Source organism: Triturus cristatus, chromosome 3_2 (assembly GCF_964204655.1).
Source record: "Triturus cristatus chromosome 3_2, aTriCri1.1, whole genome shotgun sequence".
Lineage (NCBI taxonomy): Eukaryota > Metazoa > Chordata > Amphibia > Caudata > Salamandridae > Triturus > Triturus cristatus.
Window position 1 is genome coordinate 325,551,342 of NC_140584.1, and position 17,821 is coordinate 325,569,162.

Sequence of the window (17,821 nt, forward strand, 5' to 3'; positions counted from 1 at the left end):
ACATTAAATAGCAAAAAAGGACTCAAATATATCTCTCACATCCTTCTTCATGCAACAATCAAAGAACCCTCATCAATTTGTATCCACAATCACTCAGACCATACACATACTTCTATCATCCTATCATCAGTTCTTTTACATTTCATATGGTCTCTTTCCCTGGTTCCCGCCCAAAAGGTACCTCAGGGTCCCTCATCCATTTTGAATTGAAATTTCATCTTCATGAAGTCAACAGACAAAGGGGCATATTTACAAGGACTTAACACTGCCGTATTTACAAGTTGCCGCTAACTCCAACTAGCAGCATTTTCCCAGCGTAAACATGAATTTTCAAGACTGCCGCTTCTGTTAGCAGGACTTAACGAAAATGAGATGCAAGGTAGGCGTTCCCATGTAAAAACTGCAGCTAAAAACACAACGCAACATTTACAAGGAAATCCCAGTATGTCGTTAAACCCCAAAAACTGCTGCTAAGTCCAATTAAAGGCAGTTTTTTAAGCCCAGAAAATAGCTGGTCGCAAAATTGGTGCAAACACTTGGGCCCACATATGAGATGTCTGGGTGCTGAACAGCACTGCAAGGAATATTGCTGCGCTGCCCTGTACCAAAACAAAAGGTCAGGAATGCACCCTATCCATAAGATAGGGCGCTTTCCTGGGCCCCAATAATGAAAAGTGTTGCCTCATTGCGATAAAACTGCGATTGGACACTTTTCACTGCGCCCTCCTTGTGACACCATGGCTGCACCGTATTTACAGTATAGCACTCCATGTCGCAATCAATGACAGATACGTCTGGAATCCTGAAGTATCTGTTGGCATTAAAGTCACGCATTGCTGCTGTTGTGTTGCAAGCATGACGCAACTCCAGCAATGCATGGGGCTAACCTATCCCTATGGCACTGCGTCACCCTTACGCTTGCCATGAGGTAGGCGTAACGTTTTGATGCAGTGGAGTCCTAGAATTGTGCCATGAAATCTGATAGATTTCACTGTGCCACTCCTACGAGGCTTTATTGTGTGAGAACGCCCACCCTGCATGGTTCATACCTGACACAGGTATAATGTGGCACAAGGCTTTACAAGGTCACACATATGTCTAGATGCATCACTTTGTAAATATAGCGCAATGTGGAGCAAAATTCACTTTGCAAGTGCATCAAGAAAATGACTCACCGGCAGCATTAAACTGACAAAAGGGATCATGAATAAGCCCCCCAGGCTTTTTCCCCTACGTTGGTGCACAATGGCTGCCATGCACCAATGCAGGCTTCCTTGTGCCATGGTGCATGGGTGACTGTGTTGTGGAGTTGATTAATGTTGTGCAGGAAAGGACACCTACCTGCACAAAGCCTATCAGTCCAGGGTATTCCCTCTTTCTCTGTGTGGGGGACCAGGAACCACAGAAAACCAGAGACTCTCTGGAGCTGTCTGTAACTGTGGAAGAAGGAGAGACGCACAACCAGTCAACATTAAATTAGGTTATCTGCCGTCTGAGGAGTCACGTCCAGACGGATGCACGGACTCTGCAATGGATGACCACGTCGCAGGGCAGCCCACGTCGCTGGGAGAACGTTAAGAGGAAGTGTCGGAATCCTGTCTCTGAGTGGGATTGCACATCATCGCTTCCGCATGCAGCACCTTCCGCCTCTCTTGTATAACCAGCTGCAAATTGGGGATGGCTTGTAGATGTGGCGGGGATGCCTGCTCCTCCTACGCCTCTCAGTACGACTGGCTCCCTGTCCACAGAACCTGGTGACCAGAAGATTGCAGAAGATAGAGGAAGGAGTATTTGATGCCCAACTCTCGGAGGCATTGCTTACCACCAGAGACAAGCCCCTCTGCCTCTGCAACCCCATGGCATAGTCAGGGAAGAAAAACTCTGTGGCGTTATCCACTTTCACCTCCCCCAGCTTGCATACCTCCCTCAGGACAGCATCAAGATCCCTGTAGGAGGTGGAAGAGAAAGGGCCTAGGACTTGTCCCCAGCAGCGGCCGGCTCACCGGCACTCGACGGACCTGCTCCACAACAAAGAATGGGGAGAGTGCACCTGTTGGCAGTAGGTCACGCAACCATGTCTCAGTATATGCCACGGCATCAGCCCTTTCTGCTCCCTCAGGAAGACCTTACACCCTCACGTTGTTACGCTGGCAGCAACCCTCCGCATCCTCCACTGTTCTTGCTAGTGACTTCACATGTGCCATTAGCTGCTACACCTCCAACGCTGCACTCAGGGTACTCGGGGGAACTATGGCCAGTTCTTGATCGATATTGTGTACCTTGTAAGTCAGCTTGTGATGATCTGCATGCTCCTGTGATTTTGTCCATGCGGCCCTCAAAGGAAGTGCCCATTTGTTCAAAGGAGGTACCCACTGCGAGTACAGATTCAAGTTTGGGTAGCACCGATGGAAATCCCCTGTACACCCAAGAGTTCACTACCAGGGAATGAGGAAAGGCAGCACCACACGGTTGCCTCCTCCCATCTGACAGTGACAACCAGATTCTGTGTTCCCGGGTGAGTGACGGCAGATCAAGCTGCGTGCCCATGGGCCTGGGCCTGAAATGACCCCCGTGCCCCTGGCACCAGCTTCCACCAATGGCTGATATCAGCAACTAGAACCAGTGGAGTCCCCCACCAGTCTTGGGCAGTGCCCTCGGTGATGTAGGTCAGCTGCAGCACAGGGATTGCTCAAGGCACGGTGTACACCACCCACAGGCACTAGGCCTGGACCCGACTCAACTCCCGGGCCTCCTCTGCTCCGCGTCCCACCTTATCCTCATCTGGACATCCCCACCGTTGCTTAATCTGCCGCTCTCTCTCCGAATCTGTGACTCAGTCAGCAGGAGCCTCAGCCAGGTGGGATTTCACAAGTCTGGGTACAGCAGTCACCCTCAAAGGAAGTGCCCATTTGTTCAAAGGAGGTACCCACTGCGAGTACAGAGTCAAGTTTGGAGTCCAAGCTGTCCACTGACACCTGCCCCACTGGCCAGCGATCACCAGCCGCTCGGTTCACTGACACAGAGGATCGGCCAAATGTCAATACCGCACCATCTGCAGGCGTTCCATCATTGCGCCAGATGCCCAGGCACTATTTATGACATGTGGTGCAGTATAGCCAGCCGGCCCCTCTCCTCTAGTCAGGTTGATGCTAGCCAGGACTCTTAGTTCAGGTGGCACCGATGGGAATCCCCTGTACACCCAAGAGTTCACTACCAGGGAATGAGGAAAGGCAGCACCACACGGTTGCCTCCTCCCATCTGACAGTGACAACCAGATTCTGTGTTCCCGGGTGAGTGACGGCAGATCAAGCTGCGCACCCATGGGCCTGGACCTGAAACGACCCCCCGTGCCCCTGGTACCTGCTGCCACCAATGGCTGATATCAGCAACTAGAGTCAGTGGAGTCCCCCATCAGTCTTGGGCAGTGCCCTCGGTGATGTAGGTCAGCCGTAGTGCAGGGATTGCTCAGTGCACGTTGTGCACCACCCACAGGCACTAGGCCTGGGCCCGACTCTACTCCCAGTCCTCCTCTGCTCTGCGTCCCACCTTATCCTCACCTGGACATCGACACCGTTGCTCAATCTGCCACACTCTCTCCGAATCTGTGACTCAGTCAGTAGGAGCTTCAGCCAGGCAGGATTACACAAGCCTGGGCATAGCAGTCACCACCAAATCAGCTGGGGAACCTCCTGACGCAGGTGATGCAACAGGGCCCCCTTAGGCGTGAAGTTGCAGCGCTTCAGCCACACAAGTTCGGCGCAGCTTAGGGGCCTCACCCTCCAAAACGTCCGGGCAGCACCATGTCCTCTGGCCTGTGATGCAGAGAGGCGCGGCCCACCATTGGCAATCTCCTCCGTGCACCCTGGTGTAGTGGTGGCATGTGTTATGCAATGCAGACCTCCCTACGTCGGTGCTCAGGAGCGTCTCTACCAATCACTGCTCCAGCGGGCACCAGGCGGTCTTCTCATACAGGTCAGTAACGTGTCTCCAGGTGATCTGCCAGACTTTGCCACCAGGGAAGGGCGATCGCTGACACTTCAATGTCTACCACCACAGGCCACAGGCTTGGGCCCGATGAAGCCCGCCTCCACCATCAGGCCTCAGCGACTCCACAGCACTGTCGCCTCCCACTCCGGGTCTCAGATGCAGGCCCAGTGAGGCCTCCGGGCCCCAGAGACTGTCCGCACTTCCAGACATCAGCTGCCATGGTGTCACAAGGATGGTGCTATAAAAAGTGCTGCATTACTGGTTTTCCCCAGCGATTCACCTCTTTTCATGAATGAGGCCAGGATTCTGCATTTCCTCTTTCCCTTGAACTCTGGCTGGTTGGGTGGTTTGTTGCAGGGGGCCCCCCTCAACTTTCGTTATGCCACTGGTAATTGTGTTTCAGAATCAGTTTCCTTGATGTTTTTGCTTGAACAATGTATCTGTGTGATAAACCAAAGCCAATTTTTTATATATTCTGTTTGGACCAGCATCAAAATTTTTGCAATTTGATTGGCCTGTTTTTTTTCTTCTTTATGCCTCTTCCCAGAGTTTCTGTAATACTGCTCACGGTGTTAGTTGATTTATAGAAGACTGTTCTGCACCCACGGTCACTCTGTCTACCACAACCATTTAAAAGTCCTCTAGATCTGAAATGTCATTACCTGCCCATGTCCTGTCTGAACTGGCAGTGCCAGCTATGAAAGTGAAGTGTAATCTGGCTCTTACGTCCCTTCTCAAACCCACTAGAATGGAAATGTATTTAACTGCTTGCAATACTAGGCCTGTATCTATGTCTAATCTACCAGGACTGAGATGCAACTAAACTGCCAGTGAGGCGACAGAACGGCCCATTTTCTCTGATCATAGACTCATTTCCAGATTACAATAGCATGAAGTAGGTGTATGATGACCCGTGCATGACAGATTGCACTTTCACAATTGCTTTATTAGCCGTTGTGCTTACTCAAAAATGCTAGATTTATTTTTTTTAAATACCGCGGGCACAGCCCCCCCTCGAACCCACCTTTAGACGGTTGGGCTCGCTCCCTCGCCACCACCTACTCACTCACAAACTTTTAGTGTGTGACAGCCAATTTCAGTCAGATGTCCTCCACCAGTGGGAACTCAGGTTGATAGCCCCCCCCCCCCCCGCACCAGCAGCTTCATGATTTAGGCTCTGGTTCAAGCACTGAAGTAACCAGAATGGCCTGTAACTAGCCTCCGCTGCTGGTGGCAGCCCCAAAGAATCTGGCCTCCAAGTGGTAATCCGAGGATGGGTATGAGAGGACCTGTGACCAGAGCATGCTCCAGTCAAGCCTTGTGCACCAGGGGTAGACCAGACCGGAAGGATGCCCCTGCCCCTTAACATAGTGAATTAGGCTCAGGTTCCGTGTAATGACCGCCATGCAGCCACAGCCTCCCCCTCTAAACCCAGGCCACTGCGTCGCCCTCTTTAATGTTGCTGATTGCGCCAAGATGCTTGCGCAGTGTGGCAGGTAGACTCCTGCTCCCAGCACAGGCTTTGGATCTCGTATTCTCCAGAAGGCCCCGCTTCATCGCAGTGCAAACCCAAGAGCTTGATTGACACGCCTCTCGCTAAAGAAATAAGGGTATAAGTCCCCTGCCACAGAAACACTTACCCAATAATATCCCTACGGTGTTGGGGTCAACATGGAACTTCTCTTATGAGGGGATTACATGACCTTCAACTAGATTAGATAGTAGAGAAATGGCACTGCCAGGAGCAAGTACTTCATAGCAGCGCAGCTCAATAGCGGTATAAGCATTGCGCTAAACAAGTGTCCACATCCTTTTGAAGATGTGAAGATCTGGTGTATACATACATGATTGAAAGGTTCCCTGAAGTACACTGCAGGGATGCCACGTCCTTAATAAGCATGATGCAACTTAATAAAGCTCACATCATAATGTACATGAACACTTATACGGTAATGATGAAATGGGAGCATAGTTTACTTAAGAGACTGTAGTATAATTCCGGATGCAACTTCATCTGCCTCTTTATGTTCTGTAAACATAATGAAATGTCCAGATATGGTATGTGATATGGCCTAATGCTATCAATGCTGGAGATCTATATGTGCTGGCACTGTACTAATTACTGACTGTAATGATGCACTGGATGTCATTGTTTGGTTGAAAAATAATAAACAGAATTAAACAAAAAAAAATAAGGGTATAAGGATTTATTTTCTTTATTTCCCAGTATTTTATGTGATTGGGAGAAGTGTTTAGGAAACAAAGTACTCACAGCACTCTAGAAGCTATTTTCAGTAATTAATGTTAGAGTGCAGGAAGATGATTTTGATATATTGGTTATGGTAAAGAAAATATTGGTTTTATCTCAGCCTATCTCTAAATCTTGTAAATATTTATACTCACTCTCACTCTCTCGCTACGTGTTTCCTCTCATGCTGTCTCTCTGGCACTTTCTGAGTCTCTCCTTTTTTGTCACTCTCACTTTTTCTCTGCTCGGCTCGCAGCTCCCTCCTCTTCGCGCTTATACTCAGATTCTGGTTAAGTCTCATTCTCTCTCACATTGTCTCTTTCTCTCAGACTCCCTGCATGTCTCTATCCTTTCAGCTCATGGTGTGTCTCACCTCTTTATTTTGACTCTTTCTATATCGTCTTCATTGCACCTTTCTTTATCACTCTGGTACACACACATGCACACATGCATAAACGCATACAAATACAACACATTAAAAGCCCTGTGCATGCACACACACACACAAAAATACATAGCACAGACACACACACACAAATATGCACACACAAACGCACATAGCACACTTAAATGCACATGCACATTCATACGCACACACGCATGTGCACACACAACTACCTACCCATACATATACAAACATATTAAACAGACACACACATTTATTCTCTTCTTTTATCACTTATCATGTCTGTCTCACACTTTGTTTCTCAGTTCTCTTCTCTGCCTTAGCCTTTCATAGTTGTTCTTTCTTTCTCTCCTTAAACCCCTTCTCTCTCTCTCTCCCCATATTTCGTTCACATCCCGTTTCTCTCACCCACTCTCTCATCTCTGTCTCTCCCACTTCATCTCAAACACTTCTTTCTTTTCTGTCTCTCTCACTTCTCTATGTTATTCTGTCTCCCTTGTCCCTGCTGTGCTTCACTTCCTATCTCTTCTTCTATTTCTGTCCTCCATCGTGCACTCCTCCCTTTCACCCCTCTTACTCCCTTGCTCACTCTTTCTTCCTTTCCACCCTTTTCATTACCCGAATTATTGTGTGTTTCTATGACCATGGACCCACGTGCACTTCAAACTCAGAGAAGATGAGTCAAGTTGTGTCATAAAGCGCACGCACCTAATAGTAAACACGGGAAGCCTATGATAGGTGTGTACAATACTGGATACTTTGGAGACCTTTGAAACTCTGCACCAGCACAGTCCTTGCCTCTTTTGCGTCCACTCCTAGTTCTTTGTGCCTTTTCAGAGTAGAAAAACATTGCAGATGATTTTATGAAGTATGAATCTAGTGAAAGGTACACCTTAGGACCACAGGTGCACCTAAATGGACCTGCAGGGTGTCAATGCTGGGGAGGTGGTTCACAAAATCGCAAAGAAACGAGAACCCTTCTGAAATACATTTCAATGGATCTAAGTTTTTCAAGTTCTCCAATATGTGGGAAAATGTATATTCTGGCATAGGGAATATTTTAGTTTGTTGTTCCCCTCACATGGGGAGGTGGAAGTCCCTGGGGCCCATATGGTCATAAGGGTGGGGGGCACATGAGCTTCCCTCCTCATAATGTATGTTAAACATGCCCACAGGACCTGGCCCACCCGGGGGCTGAAATAATAACAAGCGCAGGAGACTGCACTTGTATTTATCAGAAAGGTTTGCTGCAAATTCGTGACTCTGCCGTGATTGTGTGGCTCAAATTTTTATAAATGCTTTTTTGCTCTGGCAGAGGCCCAGTTGGACCCCAGCACCAAGGCTAGAGGGTAAGGGTATTCCTACTCTGCCCCCTTTTCTTTTCTTTTTAACCTTTTTTTTGGTACTCAACTGTGTCCACATCCCAAAATGGCTGACAACACTACCTGGTTGAAGTGTTGACAGCCAATCAGATCTCTGCATGAGATCAGAAGGATTTGTGGAGGGGTCGCATCCCTATATATGCAAATTTGGTATTCCTTTAATTTCTCAAAATGGATTTACACCAAACCATAAAAGGTCACTTTGTGAAGCAGAATCCAACTTTCTGCCAAATTTAATGTGATTCCGTTCAGCAGTTCGAGCTGTAGTGGTGTCTAAAATCCCTATAGGAATTTGCATGGGGAAAATGCATTTTGGGACCCACCCTTTTTTTCTGCCCTCACCTAAGAAATCACCCCAAAATCTTGAAGACAGTAGCTTAATTGTCTGTCCCACTAATTTTTTTAATGTCTTGAAGATTCACCAAACAGCTCAAAAGTTATTGGCAAAACAAAAGATGCTTTTCTTGTGGAAACTATATCCTAACTATAACTACTTACTGGTGACAGCCAGTAGATAATATTTATGTATATATTATGGGAGACTTGGAGGCACGCTGAGTGGAATGAAGTTTGTGACTCCCTTCAGGATCCAGAACTTTCCATCACCAAAGATTTGATGCTTGCAAGGGATTCTGGGTAAAAAAAAACTTGTGAGAGCCACACAACTCACCTCAACCTGGGTTATCCCTGGTTTCTAGTTTTCAAAATTGTGCAAGTTTGCTATTATTCCCTGTAAATTTTGGAAAATACGATATCAATACACGTCATGATATGTGTACGTATAATAATGAACTCGCATCATCCCTGTTGAACCCACCCAATATGATCTTCCCTCAACCCCAAATCAGAAGTTCGTAGTCAGGCAGGCCCTGTGACCTAGGCCTGAAGCAAACTGATAAACAGATCACAGGTAAGGTGACATATAACCCTTAACCCTTAGACAAATGTGCAAACAGGAAAACCCAGATCGATCCCACAGATAGGTAGCGACACCACAATGCCCTGAGGAGACTTTCTCCAATGAAACATGTTTGGCTTAGTGTGCATGTGTTCCAAAAACACCAGAAAGTCAGAAGCCACACTAAATTAGGAACACTCAGACAGTCAGAACACAGCATGCACATTACACGCAGTGATGAAGCTCTACCCAATGAAACATGTTTGGCTGAGTGTGCATGTGTTCCAAAAACACCAGAAAGTCAGATGCCACACTAAATTAGGAACACTCAGACAGTCAGAACACAGCATGCACACTACACGCAGTGATGAAGCTCTACCCATGCTGAACATCTGGAAACTTACCCACTGGCCCCACATTGTGTCCATGCAAGGTCGAGACCCACCTGCGCTTCTTATCAAATGACCAGATTTATGGCCCTGTAACTGGGTCCAGATTTTTGCCTCCAAAGAAATGTACAAATTAATTTATGACGTTTCATGTAATGTATAAAATGATGGCCGAAAACCAATGTTCTTTGAGACAGTCTTCAGGCAAACCAGAAGAGACTGGTTTTTCGAGATCAACTGCAGCCGAAGGAACAGGACCCCGCCGGTATGGATTCACATCTGCTCAGCAAGAACGGTGTGCAGATGTCACAATTGACTGGAAGTTTTGCCGAATCTGCAGGGTGGAGGTCTGTCCTGAAGCAGCTTTCAGTGGGTGAGAGACTACATTTGATCCTTAGTCCCAGCATTTGGTGCCTGGCAAACTAGGAAGAAGTGCAAAAACCTAACCTGAGCGCCCTGCCACTAACAGAAACCTGACATATTGTCTATTATATGTGTCTGCGCTGAGTAGTCGCAGGGTGGTCTTGGAGGTGATCCCGCAAAGGTCACCTGTTTTCGATAGCACGTGAGGAAAGGTAAGGGTTATTTATTCGATAGGACTGCTGGGCGTGACACAGATGGTAAGCTTGATCCCTGGATCTGATACAGGGGTGGGGCCTCACCACTTGGACTGCTGGACGTAACACAGATGGCACGCATAGGCTCTGAGTGTGATATAGAGGCAGCATATTGATCTTAATTTTTTTGTCTAAATGAGTTTTTTTAAGTGTTATTGGTTTCTTAACACTGGTAGTATCCAAAAGAAGTGAGAGGTGCCATTTGCTTGGACCACATGACATGACACAGCCAGGACACATGAACCCTGGGTGTGACACACGGTGTAATTCAGACGTTAGGGAAAAAATTTGAACTTGGAGAGTAAGGTGCAGCTTGTCCTTTGCCAAGGAGGGCCTGTAGTTGTCGCGCTGCTCCTTCTTCTCTGAGTAAAGTGTTGCTATCTTTGTCCCAGAGCCGATATTGACAAACTATCGAGCTCACTTAGTCCTGTGCACTATGTAGACCCACTCCTCATCATCGGGCAGCATGCGCTCGGACCGGGCTAAGATTTTCTGTCGAAGTCAGCATTTTTTCTTCTTTGTAAATATTTTCTTTCACTTCTATTGTCATTTGTTCACATTTTGCTGTTCTGTTGCTAAAAAAAAATCCATAATGTTTCGAATTAACCATTGCACTTTATTACAGGTTGTTATTTTTCATATGTTTTGTTTTATGTACTAAGGGCCTGATTATGAGTTTGGTGGTCTTATTGCCTAAAGAACGCAGCCGACAGGAGACCGTAGCACCAGTGGTGTATAGACAGCTGTATTACGAGTTCACTGCAGTGGCCACGGTGTGGCTGTGGAGATTTTGCAGTGGTGATGATTGTTTTTCCATATGTATCCATGCCTGTGTGTACATTTCACCTGCATATGTGTCAAATGCACACATATGCATGATAAATGTTGAAAAATACCACCTACTCATTGCCGGGGTCGGGCCATAGGTCGACAGTCCAGGTAATGGGTAATATGGTACAAAAAGGACTCCCTTGTAGATCGCCGCAAACAGGGGTCCTTGAGCTGAAGGTGCTGCTGTGAAGCGGTAACCTGAAGAAAGGGGTCTATGTCGAACGCTGCCTGAAAGAACAAGAAAGGGGTGAGTACCCAATCCTAACTTAAGTTTAACTTAAGTTTAACTTTTGACTTTTGTGAATACCGAAATTCATAAAGTTAGAATTTGTCTCAGAATTCATTTGTGAATCGGGCGCTTTGTTTCTGCCGACTTGAAGCAGGAGGTTGGACCATCGCGTTAAGCTCGTGGAAAAGGCAACTTGTGATACTAACGGCTGTGTGACTCTAATGTGTCATCCTAAGCCAGCTGCCTTTCTCTGACCGCGAACCCAGTGGTATGCTGGCAGTCTCAGTAGTTCGACCATGGTCTTCGCAAAGCCAATCTGCACAACCTCTAATACGGCATCGGCCAGCAGGGCTCTCGGCGGCCGAACTGCGGGTACCGCAGGGCACTGACCGCCAAACTCGTATTAAGGCCCTAAGTTTGTTTGATGCATCATTGTCCTAAGCTGAGCTGATATTAGAAATAATTATTGCCGGCAAAACCCTGTGTGTAATAGTCTTTCACTAAAATCAGAGCAGGATTTAAGTTTATTTAAAGAACCTGAGAAGTCGAAAAGTGCACTAAAACCCATAAAAAAGTTTCCAATGCATCATGGAGTCATCTTTAAACCAAATGCAAACTAGATTCCCCACGAAGGCTAAAATGCTAGTTAAGTTGAGTCATGAATGGCATTCACACACTAAGACCCATGCTTTCCACAGGCCAGAGAAGGGAACCTTTGACGCCAACATAATTGAACACACAAGGACGCACATTTAGACCAAATACGTTGGACAGAAAAAGACTAAAAGAGAGGCCCTGAGGAACTGTGGGACATTTTCAAGCTGGCCCGACCTACAATTCTGTTGCAGAATCCACAAGCAAGTTGTCCGCACCTCCCCCACCATTCACTGGCAAAGAGGTGATCTCTCTGATGCGGGCCATCTCAGCCATTCCTACACTAGGTTACACCAACCTCCCTGGTCGAGGGTGACCGAAGGGCCCCCCATCGGTCAGCAAGCCTCCAGATCGAGGGTTGGAATGTTGCCAGATCAACAAACCTCAGTGATTCCAGCCACACCCCAACTCGTTGCTAGAATCCCATAAAGTTCAACCCCTCATCCATCGTATTCACCCCATCGAGCACCAGAAGCAAGAGGTGCATACACTCCAACCCATCCAGTAGAGCGCTCGCAGGTAACTGGGAGGATCATTGCGGAATTGGATAGGGACACCACCATTGGTGGGGGAGACTTCCCTGACTCCTGGGGTCCAACATCTGGGGGTGAGCCACAGGTTACACTTCCCCAGGGTATGCTCCAGCAGTACCGAGGAAAGAAAGGAGCCTAGCTAGGAGTTGGAAGAGAGGCGCGTTTGAGAATGAAGAGAGAAAGAGCTCATGCCTGGGAAGCACAGAGGGAGCGCAGAGCAACGCACCTTCCCCTGGAGGAGAGCCAAGCTAGGCCCTAGGTTCCACTTGAAGATTAACCCGAAATAGAGCAGAAGGAAGGCCCCTATTGGTAATGAGAACACAACCAGATCATCAGGGTAGCAGAGGGACGGAACAAGAAATAAGAGATCAGGGTAACCTAGCCCAAACTCAATTAAGACATAGGAGAAGCAGAAGGGCACCTCTGGACATGCACTATGAAAGCAGCCATGTGGACATCTGCCACTCTCCCCGAACACTCTAGTCAAACAAGCTGACCCCTAGAGAGATAGTGTTGAGAGAAGGCGAGGTCTTCGCATGACCATTCTGTCATCTGCTAGCCCGCTGGACCAAAAGACAGGGCCAGCATTGTAGAACCTGGCCAGAGGAGGGAGCCTTTGAACAGGGGACCAGGCCATCACAGAAAACTGCATCCGGCACACAGGGTGAGATCCCAAATAGAACTTTCCCTACATGCAGGATCGCCTGAGAAGATGGGAGTGTACATTGGAGAAAAGCCAACGCAATAGCTCCAAGCCAAAATATGCCACTAGTTACAAAAAGGCACATCAGGGACCATCTATGTGCTATGGGCTCAAGACCAAACTGCCATGATTATTGGACGGGCAGGAAAATGGATCTCATGCTTTGAGAAAAACATTGCAGGGATAAACCTAGCACTAGGCAAAGTCACAAGTCTGCTCAGCAGCCTCGTCAAAGAGCAGGCAAACATGGTGTTTTCCCAAGCCCGCATCCCAGCCACCACGCTGACCAACACTGAGCATGCCTGGGCCACATTCAGTTTGTTTAGACACGAGATATGGATAGCCCTTAGGGAAATGTTCCTTGACCACCCAGATATAGGAGGATTGATGGTAGAAAGCATAAAGCCTGGGGAAACTGTGACCGACTTTCTAGACAGAATGAGGGAGCGTTGTGTACAGGAGACAAGACAACCATGGACTTATATGGCCCCCAGGCTGCATTCTTCTACAACACCTTCAAAAATGGACTGCCCACCGAAATATAGAGTGGTCTAGAAAGCATTGTAGGATGAGACACTAATCTTCAGTGGGAAATACAGGCCCACGTATTACATTACTACAGAAAGAAGCAGGATAACTACAGGGAAAAGCAGGAGCAAGCCCAAAGAGAAACCCCCAAGCTGGTCTAACATAAATTTAAAAAGACTGCCCTTGAGGGGGCCGCACTGGCCGCAAGCGTGCAAATAGAACCAATCTTGAAGGGAGCTCTGCCTCTAAACCCCAGAAGGATTCCACCCAGTCCTAACGGCAGAGATCAGTGAGGATGGCAGCAGCCAGACCTCATACAGAGCCACTACTATCACCGAATGGGCCACATGACCGACCAATGCCACCTGAAAGCTTATCATAAGCAAAGTTCAATAAGCCCGGGCCAGGTCACGCAAAATTGCCATCCACAAAACCAAGCCCAGATCAGCCCAAGCACACAGAATATTCAGCCACAAGGAAATCAGCATACTACCACAACAACAAGGACCAGGTGGTTGGCCAAACACATGGTCATAGCAGCGGGCGGGGAACAGTCCATCAAGGAACGACGGCCACAATCATAGCAGACAAGGGTGGCTGTCTGGGGAGGCAATACCTTTATACAATCACTTATTACAAATGCACAGTAAGCCTAAAAACAGCTGCCTATATGATACATCCACTTCATACTCACTCCAGAAAACTCACCCCAACAATAAAGACGAGCGGCACAACTGCTCCTCTACCAATGCATAAATACAGGCGCCCAGGTCCCTTCAGCCAAGTTCAATTAGGATGGTCTAATTACAAAATCAAAGGGACCCAATTTTCAACAACAGGCCTCCAACTAATGGAGTCCCCTATTTAGTTCCAAAATGAGGCAACCTTCCAAGTGCCAGAAACCAGGTGTTCCGCACAGGATGTCGAGTAGCCCCATAGAACTCCACAGTCCACACAAGAATAAGCAACAATTTGGCACCAAGTCAGCAGGGAAATACACCAGGGCAATCAGCCATCCAAGTTTGTTACCCATAGCACGACAAATCTCAGCCACGTACCTGACTCCCATCGAAAGCAAGATATCTTGCCACTCCTCTCCCCTAATGCTTCCAAACATCCAAAGTCTGCTCATCGGATAATGTCCCTCCAAAACAGCCAGAGAGGTGTGTCACCAAGTAAGAAGTCCCTAATACCCGCCGAGGGCAGCAGAGCCAAAGCATCCTGGATCCGAGGGAGAAAGGGGCACTGGGAGGGAAAGGGGTTCTGTAGATTAACATCACAGACCCTTCACAAAGTTCAAGGATATGCTCAACACCGCACCCATCTTGTTGAAGTAAATAACACAGGGCCTCATGAACATCATCCAAGGGAGCAATACGCCTTGTCTCTGTTATTGCTGCATTCAAATCACACAGGCGCCACAAAGCAGCTTCTCAACCCTCACTGGTATGCAACAATAAAACCAACACCAAATGAGACCTTAGGAAAGTGATCAATGACCTGCAGGAAGCACCCCAAAAGTAGCCCAAAAACTAAGCTTTCAGAAAAAGGGCATAGTCAAGCACCCAACTCCATTACAGAAAACCCGTTACATGCCACGTACAGGGACCAAAGGGGCATGCATGTGTCCTCAGGACACTTTGCAGTCACCCATAAAACCCAAAATCGTGACAAGCCGCCGTCCTTTCATGACGCATCCTGCATTGCATGTGTACCTCAAAAGGTGCCATCCGCATCGATAAAACTACACACACTTGCATATGCTAAGGAAAGTAGGGTATTAGAGGGCAAACAATGTCCATAAACTGATAGTTAAAAAGAGTCCTCCATCCACCTACAAAGATCACCACACTAAAGCACTCAGCCCTCTCATAGCGAGGGGGGAGGACCAAAGGACCCACAAAATAAAACTCATGCAACCCATGACCAAAACTCAGTGATTCCTGAAATGACGCCCAAACTGGGGCCCCCATCCAGTACCTTGCCTAAGATTGCATAAAATGGATGCACAGAAATGCACAAAAAGGTCAGGCACAGGAATGTCCGAGACTGAATAATGATGTATGTTTCACTAAAAAGCTAACCTACAGCGCACAGCTCTTATCCAACAGGTCTGCAATTGAACCTTTACTGCATCTTGCCAACTCTTCCATAGCAACCTCCAAAATCCCAATGAGGCCCAAGGGTTCAAGCCAAATGAAAACACCACGTACTATTTTTTACAGACATTTCTTACAACAGATTCTTTACACTGTGCCTAGCAAAGACACCCCTGGATGCCAGAGATCTAAAGACAACCCAACCAGAGACCTTCCCCAGATCAAAAGTTTTGTATAATGGTACCTTTGTACACCATCTGCTTAGCATGGGCGTGGCCACATCCATCCGCAGTGAGAAATCTGCATAGCCATATGGAGCCTACCTCGACATTTCTACAGCGCTTGTGTAGGGACCTCCCCCACCTCACTTACGCTTACTCAGAAGTAAACACACGTTCTACACAGTGCACTCTTGCACAACATATGGTACCAGCTCTACACAGAAAACTTTTGCACAACATATGGTACCAGCACATGACCGCTGTTGGCGCAGACAGATTTTACTTATACTTAGAAATAGCCCCCAAAAAAGCAAAGTGTCTCACCCACCTGTCCCTATGTAGGTCGCTATTTAGGGGTTGGGAGTCACTATTAGGAAGGGGCGTTCCCTTCGTAATAGCGACCACAACCCCACGTATTAATGTTTTGCGATCGCAATTAGGAAATTGTGATCGCAAAACACTCGCAAATTACCAGAAAGAGGTCCCCAGGGGACCCCTTCCACTTTGTGACTGTCTCTAATAATATTTTTTAAGGGCAGGCAGTGGTCCCAGAAACCCCTACCTGCCCTTAAAAAATGAAACAAAAACATTTCATTTTTATTTTTTAAATGCATCCCTATTTCCTTTAAGGAAAACGAGCTGCATTTAAAAAAACAAAATACTTTATTGAAAGGCAATTCCAGACATGGAGGTCTGCTGGACCCAGCAGGCCACCATCCCTGGGGTCATTCCCAATGGAGCCATTCCCAATGGGGTTGCAAATTGCGACAGGCTCATTAATATTCATGAGCCTTGCAATTTGCATCCCCATTGGGAATCGCAAACAGTGTAAAACACACTGTTGTACATGTCAAATAGAGCCTCGCAAATTGCGAGTCGCGAATGCGACGCAATTTGCGAGGCGCTATTTGTCAGGTCGTACATCTGGCCTCATATCTTTTTTCCGAGCCTAGCAACACTCAAACTGAGCTAGACTAAATGAGCAGGCAAGGCACTATTGGGGGGACACTGTTTGGCCCAGAGATTTTCCAGAGAAGAGGTTCTTGGAGGTAGAAAGGCCACCGCACCAGTGCACAAAAATGTCCGCTCCCACCACTGTCTGTGGTCCCAGAGTGGCCCTTAGCATATCTGGGGCAGTATTCTTTAATCGCCGATGGACACCAGACATGGGGATCCACAGCAGGGCCAATGAAACAAGGGGAAATGAGTCTGAAAGGTGAGGGTTGAATGCCAGCATAGACACCCCAAATCAGGTAATCTTTGACACTAGAATAGATAGGTAAATGTGGCTGGAAGGGAAGGGGCAACCTCTAATTGTATAGAAACTTTCACTACATTTCTTGTATTTCAGAGGCAGAGTAACAATACCGCTTGGCACGAATTAAAACTTTGAAGCAATACTGCACATATCAGATATGTAATGGGGCACCTCCATGTTGAAGGATACCTACTGGCAATGTGTCGAGTTTGCCTACACCCAGCTCCTCCACAGATGGTGTGGCCTCTGCACATCGTAACCATACACACCCGAATCTGGTCATCATTCCCAACATCCGCTGCAGAAGAAAACAAGTGGCATTTCTTGCTGTAAAAACTCAGTCCTCAAGTTAGGTAGGATGCAAGTAACTAGGAAATTAGTAATAGATACAACAGAAACACAGGAAACCTCGAATAATGTGGCTGTCATGAAGTATTGGGTAAAACATGGAGTTGAAAATTCATCTAGAGGGGGTATGTTAATACTGGAAAATACGGTATCAATGCACATCATAATATATGTACGTAGAAAAACTAACTCACATCACTGCTGTTGAATTCACCCGATTTGACCTCCCCCCTGAACCCCAAGTCAGAAGTACATGGTCAGGCAGGCCCTTCGATCTAGACCTGAAGCAAACTGATGGACAGATTACACTTAACCTATAAACAAATGTACAAACAAGAAAACCAAGTTTGATCACACAGATAGGCAGCGACACCACAATGGTCTAAGAAGACTGGCCCTAATCAAACATGTTTGGCCAGAGGGGCGCGCCACTTGCGCTTCTCATCAAATGATCAGATTTATGGCCACATGACTAAGCCCAGATTTCTGT